This window comes from Centrocercus urophasianus, unplaced genomic scaffold (genome assembly GCF_019232065.1).
Source record: "Centrocercus urophasianus isolate 14NV4802_14NV808 unplaced genomic scaffold, USGS_Curo_1.0 seq_18, whole genome shotgun sequence".
Taxonomy (NCBI): Eukaryota; Metazoa; Chordata; class Aves; order Galliformes; family Phasianidae; genus Centrocercus; species Centrocercus urophasianus.
Genome location: NW_024884733.1, coordinates 3168157 through 3184614, shown reverse-complemented (window position 1 = coordinate 3184614; position 16458 = coordinate 3168157). Strand labels below are relative to the sequence as shown.

The window sequence follows — 16458 nt, the reverse complement described above, 5'->3', positions numbered from 1 at the left end:
GGGAGAGTTTGACAAAGGGATTTCAATGCCATAGCTCCGAGCAAGGCAGAGGCAGGGCTGCCATACGCAGCCTGGAGCAAGAACTGCAGGCAGCACATTACAGCTCCAGTGCTCTAAAGCAGAACAAAGTGTGGCTGTGTGATGATGGCAAGTATGAAGGATTGAATAAAATACAAGAATCAGCCCAGGGCCTCAGAACGGAGAGTGGCTGCAACACAGAATGCATCCTCAGAGCTGGGCCCCACGCAGGAGTGCCCATTAACAGCAAACTCCACTGGCTGGTTTTCAGTGCAAGTGCAATGAATGTCACCTGAATTATAACAAAGGGGATGAAGTAAGGGAGTGGACATCCCTTAGTTGTGAATAGATTTCCTCCATGGCAGCTATAAGGGCCCTGCTGCAAGCTGCCAGCTGCCTGTGCTGCTCTCTGCCTTGCTCCCAGCAGCAGCTCCAAGAGGCAGCACTGCCAACAGCAGCAACCCGACTGCTCCAACTTGAGCAGCATTTCCCACGAGTTTGAAGGCTAATGAGAATTAAAGCAGAAATCAGCTGTCCTGTCCTGATGGAGCTCCGCGATCACAGGCAGAGATGGAACAATACTGCAGCGTTTCTGCACAGGCAGAACATGAAACAGCTGCATGGGAGAGGCTTTCTGTCTGCACATTAGGGACACAAAGATTCTGGCACAGTTCTAAACAAAGTGTGCTTCGGGATTTTCATATTTGCATCTAGGGGAAAGGAAGTGAGAAAGAACAATTACATTGGGCAAAGCCAAAGGCTGTTACTCAGGGGTATCTTACAAGCAGAATAAGTCCCGTAGCTGGTTCTGTCCAGCAAAGGGAAAGAGCACTCCGTCAGTGAACAGAAGCAGCGATTCCACACCTTCCTTATGAGTTACATCATCTAGATACAACAGAAGCTGCCAGCCAGAGCAGGAGGCTCGCACCACCCAATCCTGCTAAAAACGAACAGAGGGGATGTGGTGGGAACTTGAGCTTCAGGGCTGTGAAAGCAGCATGATGTGTGTGACCCTGCGAGGAGGTGAGATGAAGCTTCTCAGACAGAAAAAGTCCACACAGAAGTTGATTTAGGAGCTCCAAGCAAGAAAATAATCTTTTTCCTGGTCTATTTCCGGCTTCAAGCCTTCCAGGACTCTGCTAGAAAACTGGATGGTCAGCTGACTAAACGGTCAACTACATTTGCTCAATTTTTATTTATTTATTTATTTATTAAAGCTATTGATTAGAGCAGGGAGATGCAGGCAGGAGTGTAGGATAAGGAACATCATAGTTACTTATTTAGATGCAGACCTGAATGACATCGTTGTTAACAGCTCTCTACCAGCTCGACGCCATCTCTTCTCCTCAGCTCCTCCTATTGTTTTCCTCTACCCACCTTCAGAGCCTGTAGAACAAAGGTGTTTCTTCAGCTCACTGTACTTTTACCTTTACTGCCTCTGGTAGTAACAACACCACTGGTAGTCACAACATCATGTGAACACCCGTTTTGATTTTAGTGCCTCCAGGAAAACGTTGCTCTATCAAGCCTGCAGCTTGCAATGCAACCTAAAGCAGCAGAGGTGGAAAAGAAATGAGGATCTGCATTTTATAACACAATGGCCCCCATGCCCCAGTGACTGCAGAAAAGATCAAGTGATGAGATCCACGATGCCAGTTTTGGATAACGGGCTGGAAGGAGACAGCAGCTTTCTGAAAGGTCAAGGTGCAAAGGATGCAGAAGGGAACTACTGATCATTTTTCATGCAAGCTCTGCTGCTGCCTGCTCCTCTGCTGCACTCATTCCGCCTCCATTGCTGCTTCTAATGTGATAAATATTAGCCAGTCTCATACAAATGTTAGGTAATTACCATTCTGCCATGCAGAACGAGAAATTGGCAAAAACTATCATTTCTGTGTTGTGATGGATCAGTACAGAAAGCTGAGCATTCATGTTTGCAAGTTTCCTGTGCAGCCCTTTCATGCTGTTATTTAGCAATTACTATCAGCACTTGTAAGGTTTGAAACTTCACAACTGGCTACCAACAGTATTCTTGTATTTAATAAATATTGAACAAACTCATTGAGTAAAATGCTACAATTTCCTTTCAAACATAACTACCTGAGACTTGGTTATTTTTCTGAGTCCTACATTCAATAAGACTTTCCTTTGGAAGAAGGTTCTCAAGATTACATGATAAATTGAATTCACACACTCAGTTCAGAGCAACAAGCCCTCCGAAACTTCTGAGCTTCAACTCAATCAAAATAAAACACCCTGGAGTAAACCATCCATAAAGAAATGAACTTTCCTCAGGGAAATGCTGTCAAGTGTAATGAATGGTGATCATTAGTATTCCTTAGGAATTAAACACAGCATCTGCTTGAAGAAACAGCACTTAGGACAAAAGCAGTGTAAGGACACTGTTGCTAACTGGCTGCATGGGAAAAGAAAAGCCTTCAAAATGATCAAAAATGGACCACGGAAAAATGGCAGAAAAAAAAAGTCTTTGGATGGTATGAAAAAGAAAAAGCTCAGGGATGCACCCTCAGAGCAGGTCACGTGGCTGCAATCACAACTCAACCACCTGCCCTTAAACCAGCAGTAACATCACAGGGGTGGAAGGGACCTCAAAGATCACCCAGTTCAGCCCCCTTGCTGATTTTAATACTGTGTTCCTATACGTTTCTTGAAGGCACACTTTGACACAGCTGTGGTTTTACTAATACCTTTTTCTGCAGCAAGCCAGAAAGTTGGAACAAAATGCCACAGATATGTCTAAATTGGTATTCTAGAAGCCTATCAACAACTGGGCACCAGGAGATGATCTCTTCAAAGGCACTCCTGCTGACTTGACAGAAGCATAAGCTCTGTCAGCATAAGCAGTAATTCTATTTCAGCATAGCCAGAACAACAGTTTTTAATGTTAGTAAAAAACAAACGCCAAACACTGTGATCACCTACCTGCACCTAATGAAAGCCAAATACTTGTCTTAAACTACAGCATGATCTGCTGAGAGCCATTCTGACTTAATGAATTCATATAGCAAATAATCTGTTGCAACCTTGGTTAGGAAACCAAGTTCTGAGCCCGGTCCAACAGCAGCTCCCAAGATACAAACCCAAGATTCACACCTGTGCACACCTGTCAGGCTTGCAGAAGCACAAGTTTGGATACAACAAGAGCAAAGCTGAAGTACACGTACAGATAATTTCCATTCTTCAAAAACAAAATAAAGCAAACAAAAAAACCTGTGCACAATACTAACTTTAGTGCACCCAAGAGCATCACCTCTATTTTGCCCTCCAAACGTAGCACAGAACTCCATGCCAGGCCCACCTACGGCTCTTCCTTTTCCACCTCAACACAGCACCTTTCCCCTTCACAAAGACAGACTCACATGACAGATCTCCCCTCTGTAACCTTTGTTCACTTACTAAAGACAGGCATGCACACAGAAGAGAGGCAGAAAACACTCGGAAGCAAGGTGCTGCTGCCGACTGCTGAAACGCTATGCTGAGAGCTACAGCACACACACAGAGCACTTCCAGCAGTAATTTATCTTCTTCTCAAAAACGGCTTAAAACCCTTCAGATCATCCACTTCACTCCAGTTCCTCTTACTAAAAACACTGCTGCCTGGGAGCTAGCACTACAGGACAAATTCACAGGTGCGTGTCAAAAACAGATTCCATCCCCCTGTTTATGGTCACAGCTCCCATTAAGCACCAGCTGAATAAGACAGGCTGCCTGGAAACGTGTGCCTGATCTCAGGGACAAGTTAGCTTTGCTTACACAATGGGTACATTCCACCCTAAACCTTTCCTTGAGTAATTGTTTAGTGGCCATTAGGAGAAAAAGCGAGAGCTTGAAGTGCTGGAGCTAACAAATGCAGCTGAGATCTAAAGATTCAATATTTACCTTAGTGCATAATCTGCTGAGGATGACGTGGTACTGAACCCAGATGTGGACTCAGCCCTCCGATCCATCACTTCCTGAGAGCAAAAAGGTGAGGACAATCCAAGCAAACCTGGGATCTTTCAAAGTCTGCCTTTAATCAACGTGACTGCTATTCCACCACTTCGGATAAGAAATGGACGAGAGAAACATGGGAAGGATATGGCATGGAAATTATTTATAAACTGAAACGTGGTACAATTTCTTTATATAGATTTTAAGCTTCATTTAGGCTGAATTTTCCTCCCAGCTGGAACAGCTGAAGAGGTAGCACTCATAGCCTGTGTGCTGCCAGAGAATGTATCAGCACCCACTGACATCGATAACAGCAGACAAGAAAGGTCCAGGAGCAGCACCTTACCAACAGAAGTCTATAGGGAAAAATCAGCAAACAGCAACAGAAGCAGACTCAGGCATGGCACACAACAATAACAGAATGTTGGAAATGCCATTGCACTCCTCACTTTTCTTTCCCCAGAGTTACAAGCTAGCTAAGTCAAGTTTCAAGATATTTCATATCTGTGCTTTGAGCTTAGTAACATCTAAATACATTCAGTTGCAAATAAGTACTGATTGTATCTTAAATTAGATTATATGAGGACATTTATATTTATAGATAGAAATTGGCACATGTAAAATGTTATGTGAGCTGAGAAATTAGTTCTGATATTTCTTTGCCCAATAAAGAAAATGACATTATTTGCCATCTAAGAAACAAACAGAATTAAACACATACTTTGTTAGTGCTGATATTAGGTAAAATACCTTGTTAATAAAAAAACAGCAGAAAACTGAAGAACAGAACTTCCAACTTTTGCACTATGTATGACTTTATTATTATTATGTTCAAATAGAGGCAAACCAATGAGCTTTCCATGTTGTAGTTCTGTTTCAAGATTTTGCAAGGGCACCTTATCACACTGCCTCTTGAAACGTCCAACTGAGTACTTATGATTAAAAGCAGTGGGTTTTTTATAACTTGATTTTAGGTATAACTTGATTTTAGATCTTACAAAAACATTACAAGTCCTTCCAGGTCAAAGCTGCTCTGATAAATGTGCACAGCAAAAAATAAATCTACATTAGTTCTGCTCCACAAAACCTGAAAAAACCGATACATTTTCTCTAAGTAAATGCTGACTACTTCGTGTTCACTTCAGTTTTAATTCTATATTACATCTACAAAGCAGATCTAGGTGCTGTCTTTAAAACTAGCACTGAGACATCTTGTTACAGCCCTTTACCGGGCCAATCATGTTGTGGATTGCCAAATCCCAGGCAAAATACAACATTTTTGAGAGAATCTATGAATGCATTTTACAAATGCATTTGGAGAGGACGCTGCCAGGCAGCAGAGAGTTCAAGCCTATAGATCAAATTCAAGGCCAACTTTTTTCACCAATACTAAACTCACAATTAAGTCTCTCTCCTCCACTCAAAGCTGAGCCTTGAAGCTAAATATCAGGCTCTTCATTCATGTTTGAAGATGTCGGATGTAAGCACCCCACAGCTGGCAGATAAACACACTGACCCTACCTGGAAGGCCACATAGAAGCATGGATTCTGTGCACTAGATGCTGCCTGCTCCACCTGCACAGGATGCTGCAGAGGCCAGCATCTTCACCTGGCCCCTGGGATTAGTTGGGCTGGAAAAGGCACACAGCACATTCCTTCAGCACTTTTCTTCCCAGCACATCTCTAATATTTGCTGCAAGAGCAAGCTGAGCATAATTTGTTCTCGTACTTCTAATGAAAAGTAAGATAAAGAATGACATGACAAAAAAAAAGAAGTTATTGGCTGCAGAACAATCTTTAAAGCTATCTTACAGTAAGAAAAAGAAACAAGCAAGCAGAAAGAAGGACAGCTTTCAATAGCATAAAGAAGAACACTCCCATATCACTGTATCAGCAGCAGTTGTCAACACCGTATTTACAGCCAGTCCATATAATGAAATAAAGATAGTTGGAAGTGACTCCAACATTTATGGTGCTTGAATACACTGCGTACAATGGACAAAATGAAATCCCAGCAGCAGTTTTCTACATAAGGAAAGGCTTTATACAGTTATCTGCATTACTTTTCCTGCCCAAGTTATGAAAATGCTCAGTAGTCACAAAATCAGTAGAAATCGAACAGAACTAGATGAAAAAAGGAAAAAAAAATCAGCTCATGTTCTAATCAAAGAGCTCACAGAGAAAAGCTTTGCTATGTTTCCTTCCCCCCCAAGGTCCTTTGTAAACTAAAGCTAAAAAAAAAAAAAATGGTTACATTCAAAAAGCTATATTTTATTGTTATGGCAACTGATGTGCTAAAAATAAAGAAATAAAGTTGTTATGGCAACTAGCATTTTAAAAGGCAGTCAAAAGTAGAATAACCAAACATTCTGCTGGCTTAAAATGTAACGTCTATGACTCAATTTTCAGAGAGAGCTTCAGAGACAAGTAGAGTTCTCTTTTTGGTGGTGCTCCAGAGCTCACAATTAGCACAAACTCCAGAGAGCTCCGCAGAGCACAAGGTAGGAGCTGGATGAGAACAGACATTTCACCTCTGGGACTTCTTTTGGTCACTGGGAGCAACACACACCCTGTGCTGCCTCCTTACTGCGCTGAGCAAGCAGAGTTCTGCCCCTTCACACATACAGATGACTGTAATTACAAGATCGTTCTCCCCTTCAGCGTCTGCTAGATGGCTGGTCAGCCTTGTGAGCTGTACTTCCCCGCAGCAGAAAGGCACATATCAAAATTACCACTTATCAAATTAACAGAGCTGCACACAGTGAAACTTTCCGAGGCCTGTAGTCAGATAAGCCGTACCTAATAGTAGGCAGAGTATCTAACAAATACGTCAGGGACTTGAGACGGTAACTTTTACTGGCAATAACTTCCACTGGCAGTAACTTCCATTGGAACCACGCACACAGCATTCATCCCCATGCCCATGCTGGCTGACTTTTAATACAGTATACCCACAGTCCCTATGTGAAGTACTCCTGTCTTACCCCTCTGAGAGCCCCATCCACCACAGCTATCCACATTCACTGCTTGCACAGCCAAGAATTCAGATTTATACTAAAGGGAGAAGAATCTGACCGATTCCTTACTGTGCACTGGAAAGTCAAGCAAGACATAAGGAAGGGCAGCAAGGGTAACACAGATAAATTTAAGTGTATTTTTGTGGGCTTGTTTGCTCAATCTCTGTATTAATCCCTGAGGGTAGGTGCACAGTTACCCTTTCCCCCGTAAGCACTACGTGAAGCCACAAGCAAACATGGAGGCAGGAATGGATGTTAAATGAGGAATCCTGACAAAGTCAAGAGCTTCTGCAGGGGAAACTCCATGTACAATAGTCACTATACAGCAATTTTCAGTCAAGATAAACCTTAGAAACAGGAAAATCAAAGCTTTAAATCAAAAATTTTAGCAGCATGCTTTGTAACACTCAGGCTGAAGGAGCCAGGCTGCATATTTTCAAGGCTTGTTGCTGACTCAACCAGCTAGCGAAGACAAAAGACAAACTGTTGTGAGCTTGCTATGAAATTTGTTTCCTGATTGTGTTAATCTAAAATTAATTCAAGTGCATGGTTGCTTGAAGTGCAGGTCTTCAATTCCAAAGAAAACATGCAGCGGACCAAACAACACCCCACCCAACTGAGAGCTACCTTCATCCATTGCTTGCATTCTGCCTTGCATGGCAGCTGCAGAGGGAATGCACCTCACCACTACCATAGGAAAAGGAGGAAGTTCTCTGAAGAAATATGTAGAAGTCACCACAGCGCAGCTGCCTTCACCAGCAGTGAAAAAAAACCTCTTCTGGCAGGCTGATGGTCTGGAAGAGGCACAGCCTGAAAATGCACCCCCAAATATGGGTTTTAGTTTAGAGTCAGGCTGTATACTGTACTATCTGGTCAAAATAAGATTAGATTTTGAAAAAGGGTTGCTTTTGAGACAAGCCAGCCATAGAAACGTGGCTTTATCCAGGCCAGATGTGGCTTTGGACAGCCTGGGCTGGTGGTTGGTGACCCTGCACACAGCAGGGGGTTGAAACTCGAGGGTCACTGTGGTCCTTTTCAACCCAGGCCATTCTATGACTCTATGATTCTATCAGATATTATATCTAAAACATTGCTCAACATCACTAATATTCAGCTGTCAGTTCCAAAGAACATCCCATGACAATCTCCAACTGGACTAAATTCTTAGCTGCCACAGTATTTGGGCATGTTCATAGAAACCCATGTGAAAGATTATTAGAAAGAAGAGATGCACAAATAGGATGCAAGTGGTCTCCCTTAGGGCAGCTGTTTTTTGCAGCGGCTGCAAATCTGGTACTGATGGGGAAATTTCTCTTAACTGGTATGAAGATATTAATTTCAAAGAGAAAACGTTTATGGGCTACAGGCAGTAAATGGGATCTACAGGTCTCTCATCTCCTTTAAAGCAATTACTGTGAAATGTACCTAACACTGGCTCATTTCCTTAGAGCATCCTATAAGAACAAGTATGAATAACAATAAATCCCAAATTACAATCTAAAAGAAGTCACAGATAAATTAAGGTTGAAAAGGGTATCAGGATCCTCTCATGTATTAGATGCTAGTTTGAATTTAAGTGATACACACATTGCTTATATTATTACTGCTCACTCACCACGATTTTGAAATATCAGCTCTCAACAGTTAGTCACAGAAAATAACTGCTTGCTTTGAAAACTGACTCCTGTGCCGCCTTCTACATGCGAAAGTTTAGGACTTCAGACTGAGTTCTTAGAGAAAATACTTGGTTTAAAGCTTTCAAAAGCACACAACAGAACAAGAGCAAAGTTTCTCTCAGCTTTAATACAGACAAAGACCATTCGAAGCCAAAACTGCAACTAGCAATTCAGATTTTCAAGACAGAGATCACTTTTAGATACTCACTGCATTTGGATATGTCGGTGCCTTCTGTGTGGCACCGTTGCAGTTCAGCAGCCAGCTGATGCACAAATGGCCTTCTTATTTACAAGTCAGTCTGAGGCTGTCCCCATTTGTTTCTGGAGACTAATGTCACTATTAATTTACATGTGCAATAACAGAAATTAGTCACCCTTATAAACAAGGCATTTAAAATGCAATTGCTCTGTCTTTCAGTGCAGCTTTCCAATTTCCAGACTGCAGATGCTGTGCGGGTAACATCACTGAACTCTACTCCTAGCTGCCCCATTACAGCAACGTACACAAAATGATGCTTTGTCTCTTCTGCTCACCTTCAAACAGCTCCAGCCCTCGAGTAACGTGGCCTCCTGAACAGCAGTTACATGACCTTTGCATGGAAGCAGGGAATGGTTAGGAGGAAGTCAGCATGCAAAGAATTACAGATGAAAGGCAGCACCATGAGAACATTGAGAAGATAAACGCTGTTAGGATTTGTAGAGCTCTCAGGCTGGCCTGGGCTCTGAGCACCCTGACGGAGCTGGAGACGTCCGTGTTCATTGCAGGGAGGTAGAGCTAGCTGACCTTTAAAAGTCCCTTTCAAATCAAATGATTCTATATCCTTACAACTGTCTGCACAAAAACTGACCAGTTTGAATTCCGGTTTGTTAACAGGTAAACTAGGATAGCTATCAGTGTTTTATCTATGGAGGGACAGAGTAGAGCTTTAAAACTCATTCAGAAGTATGAAGCATCTACCACAACTAGCAGCTTTTATTGCACACTAAAGGAACAGAGATACTGAGATATCCCTGCTCCATTCTGCCTAACAAAACACTGTATCATTGTATATATCAGTGTACATTCAGAGACTATGAGGACATGAATTCAAGTATCAGTTCTTCCAGTAGCCATCAGTTAAGCCTATTCAGGCCATAATACTGTTATTACCATTCTATTTCAACTGATGCTCCCCTGCTTCTGCAGATAACGGATTATAAATTTACACAGATCCCAACAGAAGGTGGCCTCCAGGAGGACAAATGCAAATCTCATTTGCACTCTACCCTTCAGAACAGATGTGTGAGTGCATGTGATTTTTAGAGCTGGTACGTCTTACAGTGCCCCAAGAGTCAAGATTGCATCCTGAGTGCCATCAGTGTTATCCTAAGTGGTTGAGCACAGAAGAGAAAATGCAGGACAATTCTGCATATGGTAGAATGCTTTCTAATTTTTACACAGGCCCTGAAAAAAAAATTGGAATTATTTTACGTATTTTTTTAATACCATGTATAAAGGTTAAAATTTAGATAACACAGAAATTACTGATGGATGCTATTTGCTATAGCAAAGAGCTGTCATTAAACATAAGAATTCCTTCAGAGACAAAGAGTGAGTACAAGGTTTTCCCTTCCGTGCACACAAAATTGAAAAATTTTCTCCAGATGAGCAATAAATGAATCAAAACTTGACAAATTAAATTCACCTCAGGGACATCTTATTCCTGAATTTCTAACAGAAGTATTAACATTTACTATGTGACTAGATACCTTGACACATTCATAATAAACTAAACCTTTTATCTGAAGTCTGAATTTAAATAAAGCTCTTTAAAGAATTAAAACCTCTGTCAACTTCTGCTCTTCAGAGGCAGTATTTTCTTATTAATTTCTGGAAAGTATTTTCAGTTCAGATATAATTTGTTATGCCACAACACGTAGAGGGGAAAATTAACCTCTAGCAGTAACCAAAATACCACTAATGAAGCAATAATAACCAATATCAAAGACGAGACATCCCATCAATCCAATCAGTGTTTGATTGGCTCTTTCCCTAGAAACCACATTAAATTATAAAAACATCACAGATCTATCTGACCCAAATGAACAATCAAGTTTAACAGATCAGGTAAGTAAAAGCCATCCTATTCTCACCCCTTTAGGGAAGGCAGATACAAGTAAAACTTAAGAACCTGCCAATAGACATTGAGTTAGCTGAATATAAAACAAACACAAAACTGGAATTGCTATGTATGTGTCTGATTATCTGTTCCTGCACAGTTATTGTGTTAATTCTGTTTCGAACAAGATACAAGTTGATAGAAGAACTTATTCTGGATGCCATCACCAAGAAGTAAAAGAAGGGAAGGTTATCAGATGAAGTCAGCATTTGCAAGAGGAAATCACGCTTGACCAACCTGGTAGCCTTGTGTGATGTCACGACTGGCTGGGTCAGTGAGGAGAGCAGTAGACGCTGTCTACCTTGAGTTCAGCAAGGCTTCTGACACTGTCACCGATAACATCCTCATCAATAAGTTAAGCAAGTGTGGGACAGATGAGTGACAGAGGGGTGGGCTGAGAACTGGCTGACTGACTAGAGCTCAGAGAGTTGTGACTGGCAGCACAGAGTCTGGTTGGAGGCCCATAGCTAGCAGTGTTCCTCAAGGGTCAGTAGTGGGTCTGGGCTTATTCTACATCTTCATCAATGACCTGGATGAAGAGGTAGAGTGCACCTCAGCAAGTCTGCTGATGATACAAACCTGAGAGACATGGTTGACACACTATAAGGCTGCGCTGCCATTCACTGAGACCTGGATAGGCCAGAGAGTTGGGCAGAAAGGAATCATATAAGGTTCAACAAGGGCAAATGTAGAGTCCCACATCTGTGGAGAATTAACCACACTCATCAGTACAGGTTAGGGATGGCCTGCCAGAGAGGAGCTCTGCAGAGAAGGACCTGGATGTCTTGAGGAACAACAGTTGGCCACAAGCCTGCAGTGTGTAGTTGTGGCCAAGAAAGCCAACGGGACCTGCAGTGCATTAACAAGAGTGTGGCCAGCAGGTCAAGGGAGGTGATCCTCTCCCTCTACTTTGCCCTGGTGAGGCCACATCCAGAGTACTGTGCCCTGTTCTGGGCTCCCCAGTTCAAGAAAGACAAGGAAATTCTACAGATCGTTCAGTGAAGGGCTACAAAGATTCTTAAGGCCTGGAGCATCTCCCATCTGAGGAAAGGCTGAGAGACTTGGGGCTGTTCAGCCTGGAGAAGACTAAGAGGGGATCTCATCAATGCTAGTAAGTGTCTAAGGGGCAGGAGGCAAATGGATGGGTCCAGGCTCTTTCAGTAGTGCCCAGCAACAGCACAAGGGCAAGGGGCAGAAACTGGAACATAGGAAGTTCATACAAACATGAAGGAAAACATGAGGTGAGGTGACAGAGCACTGGAACATGCAGCCCTGAGAGGTGGTGAAGTCTCCTCTGGAGATATTCAGAACCTCCCTGGATGCTTTCCTGTGTGACCTACCGAAGGGAACCTGCCTTAGCAGTGGAGTTGGACTCTATGGCATCCAGAGATCCCTTCCAATCCCTACACTTCTGTGAAGTATTACGTATCTCCTTTTAGCCTACTGAAAAAGTGACTTTCCAGTAATTGATAATTGATCATCATAACAGCTTTTTTTTTTTTTTTAATCATCAATAAGCATATAGCTGTACCATTGATATCTAGTACCTCTAGAAGAGAAGTGAGTCTTTTCCTATTAGTAGAAAATGATATAAAGATGCAAATAAAAAGTTAGAACCAAAACATCAGAATTTGGCATTTTCCAATATATTATCACAGAAATTTCCTAGTGATAAGAGTTGAGACAATCAAAGATCTTAAGAATCTTTTTCTCTTTCCTTCAAAGGAGGGACATTTATGATTTTCCATAGGTATTTGCCATTAGAACACATCTCAGAAGAAAACCTGCCAGTCGTTTTGGGAATAATGAGAATGCTTCACTACAGACAGACACATTTTCAAAAAACTGCTGAAAAAAAAAAAAAAGAAAGAAAAGCAGACAGTTTTATATGCCATTCCGGATGCTCTCTGTTGTTGGTAATCAGCCTGCTCAGTAGGCAGAGCTCAGATGATATGGACAATCCCCATGGAACCAAGCAGAAAACCCAGAAGTTGCTCCACTCCACAAAGAAGGGTAAACAGCTCTCCCAGATTCATTGAGGTCAAACAGATGCAGAATTCTGAACACAAATATTTGCCACGAAAATACTCTAATGTTTCAGTCCATTAACCAACCTGCTGTGGCAGCTGGTGAACAGTCATCTTTTTAATTAGCCTCCCTTACTGATTAATTAGTCTCAGAGCACTGAGCAGTGGAACCCTGCACGATGCCATTGAGACAAAAGATATTCCTCTTCCTGGTGCTAGTATCACAGTCTTTGGTATAGCTGCAAATAACAAGCTTGGTTAATTTTCCACTCAAACCATGCATGTAACTCTCAGTCTACAACTAAACAGTTTTAATGCCACCCTTTCACACAAATAACAAACATGGTATCAAGGCACCAGTTTCAAAGCCAACTGCATTTTATCATCACATCAGATTAGACACAGTGGCTCATTTGTAATCTCCTCCACATTCCATTTTCTACCTATGCTAACAAACTTGCATTTAAAAAAAGTCAAGCAAATATTACCTTATTGCTGCCATCAAGTGACAGCAGATTGCTAACCATTTACACATCAGTTCTGACAAGGTCAGTGAGATGTGACAGAGCATCATGGCTGCTGAAGACCACTACCAGTCACATCAGTTGCAAATGGGGTAAACTGTGCCTTGCACTGGTTAATTTATGGGAGCTCCAATTATATGGAAATAGCCCACCTGAGCAACTTGAGAGGGAATGGGAAGGTGAACAAGAACTCCTGTCACACACACACAGGAGAAAGCCTCCATCACTGAAGCAACCCACATTTGTGTCTTAGTCCTGTTCATCTGCATCTAACAAACAGATCTGACATGACTTTACAGGAACTCTATAAATACCAATATTATCCCTTCATTATCATCATGTAAGCAGTTTTCTCAGAGATTTGCATTTGTTTCTTACTTAACAAATGGAGAGAAATACATATTTATCTCTGCTAACGCACATCTTTTCCCCTCTGCACGGCGCCACATGCAGCTGGGTCAGAAGCCCGTGGCTCACATGTCATAAAGGTAACTGCAGGGAATTTTTATACAGAACAAATTTACATAAATGCCAGAAATGAAACACTGCCAAATCACAACTCCCACTTTCTGAAATTGTACGCAAGGCCTGCTATTGTGCTCCAGTCAAGATTTCTGAGAGGCTCACAGCAATCACCAAGCTGGAACTCAGCAGGAGATATAAGACAGAGCAGTGGCTTGTCAGTAAGGAAGTATTTCTCAGCACAGAAATGCTGCTCCCTCCTTGCCCTCCCAGAAGCCCGAAGCAGAGATGGGAAACATGCCGCCATGAGAAGGCTCTGGCATTGGAAATACAGCTCACTAGATGGCTCTCAGCAGCCTGCTGACCTCCAGCACAGGGGATGACAGGACCTGCCTTTTCGAGCCAGTAAGAACAGCACTGATTTTTCTAACTAGGTCAGACATTTTTCTTTCTGTGTTGAACTGAAACACTAAAACAAAACCCAAATTATTCGCCCCTGACAGAAAACACAGAACAAAACACTTCCCTAACAGAAAGGCCGTGTTTGTATCACAGTTTCTTAGTAAATCTTTATGTTGAGATTGTGCTACCATTCACAAAAGACCCATTTTCAACCTGTCAACACTGTTCTCCTTCCGCAGCAAGCAGTTTCCCAGGACTCACCCAGTAGTTTTAAAGCTCCAGCACTTAATATGTTTCTCTGTGTTGCCCAGAAGATGCATCCACAGATCAGGTATCATAAGCCCAGTACAGGTAACCCTAGCTATCAGATCAACATAGAACCTGTGACAGTGAAATGACAGTTTTCAAGATTTGTTCCTCAAGTTAGTTCTCTACAATTTGCTTTAGAAAAAAAATTTTGTAGATCCCATATAATCAAATGTGCTATTATAGTCAAGAAATACATTCAAGAAAACTGACCAGCATTCCTTACATTACCAGGAAGTAATGGCTAATGCTAAGTTAATGACTGCAGCACTCCACACCATTCTACAGAGTGACACTGTTCAGTCATATTGTCTTGATCAGCAGGCAAAGAAAAACAAACCTGCACCTACATAAACTTTCTTCCTTACAGATCTCCACGTGAAGAGCTTCTCCCACTGATTTCCAGGTGTCTTCACTCTTTCTGAGGCAGTGCAATTGGCAGCTCAACAGAACAGTACTGCTGAGGCTGGATGACAGAAAGGAAAACGGGCCGGGGTGTTGGGAGAGAGCTGTGATAAGAAGCTGGGAGATGGAGCAGCATGGGACAGCATGGCTGCAGGTCCAAGGCAAGCTGGCAGCTGGGTCAGGGAGAGCTGTACCAGGGGCAAGCAGGCAGCAGGGCACGGCACAGATGGTGCTCCCACCTCTGACACACGTGACTCTCAGGACAGTCAAATGCAGAACGCTGCCATCTCTTACCATGTTGCAGTGTCTTACAGGAAGATGCTCAAGGATGCACGTGCTTACTGAAAATTCTGAAGTAGTCAAGGAGACAACGAAACTGCCCAGATGTATGCACAAATGGAAAGAATCAAAATGAAAGCTATATATTCGATGGGAAGAAAAGTTAATTACGGAAAAAAATCACGCATGTGTTCATATATTGGGACAGCAGTGCACAAACAATGCAGAAAAATTAGTTCTGCTCTGGCATACAGAAGAAAGTGAACAATTGAATAATACTTGCATTACAAATCTGCTGAACATGCATCTCATTACTGATACACATAAAATACTGCTACCAGAAAGCTTTCAGCAGGACTCAGAGAAGAACGGATGTATGACAATCCTTAAGTAGCTTAATTCACTTTACAAGCACACAGAACTGAAACTAGTTTTCTTCAGATATAGTACAGAAAGTTCCTACAAAAAGTCCGACAAGTTTTTCTATTGCATCCAACCAACAACAGGCCTTATCTTCAGTTTGGCACAGTAGCTCTCCCATCCATTTATTTTTATGAACTCTTTCGTCCAACGTATGCTGGGTGATGTTATCACCAGTAGCTACGTGTGGATTGGCTACAGAAGAAAGCTTATGATTTCAGAATAGATTTATTTCAGAAGAAAACTGAATTTGCACAAATGCTTCAGCAAATCACTCCATAATCCATACCAGTGTGTGCAGCATCTATCATCTTCCAAAATACACCCCACCTAAATACTTCTACCATGAAAAGGCTAAATGTGGCAAGGTATTTTTGAGGCATGAGACCCTAGCTTCAAGATCAGATTTGTATTTTAGAAGCTCTCCATTCCCTCCTCCACAGTGAAACAAATATATTTGCCACTTTTGGAAAGCAAGCAGAAAAATAATGGAGGTGGCTTTGATGCAACATACAGCTGACAGATGTCCTGCGAATGGTTTCCAAGGAAAATACAACCCAAGTACCACTTCAAAAAGAAAAATGTATACCGTCAAAATAACTCTATTAATTGGTAAAAGAAAAAGAAGTCATAATGGCAGATCTCACACTGGGACTTTTTAAACTTGACCAACAAAGCTGGTAGGTCAGACAAACAGGACAAGCATCAAAAAGATGTCACAAGATTATGAAAGGAAGCATTTACTAACAACTTCTACCCCAGAACTTTTCTGTGGACATGTGATTCATTCTCCATACAATGAATCCAACGTT

General features: G+C 42.0%; 1 protein-coding gene across 5 annotated transcripts in view; it reads right to left on the bottom strand.

Annotated features, from left to right (window-relative positions):
• Positions 1 to 16458, bottom strand: part of RABGAP1L (RAB GTPase activating protein 1 like) — a 206524-nt gene that overhangs the window by 140909 nt on the left and 49157 nt on the right. The gene's annotated exons all lie outside the window — the stretch shown is intronic.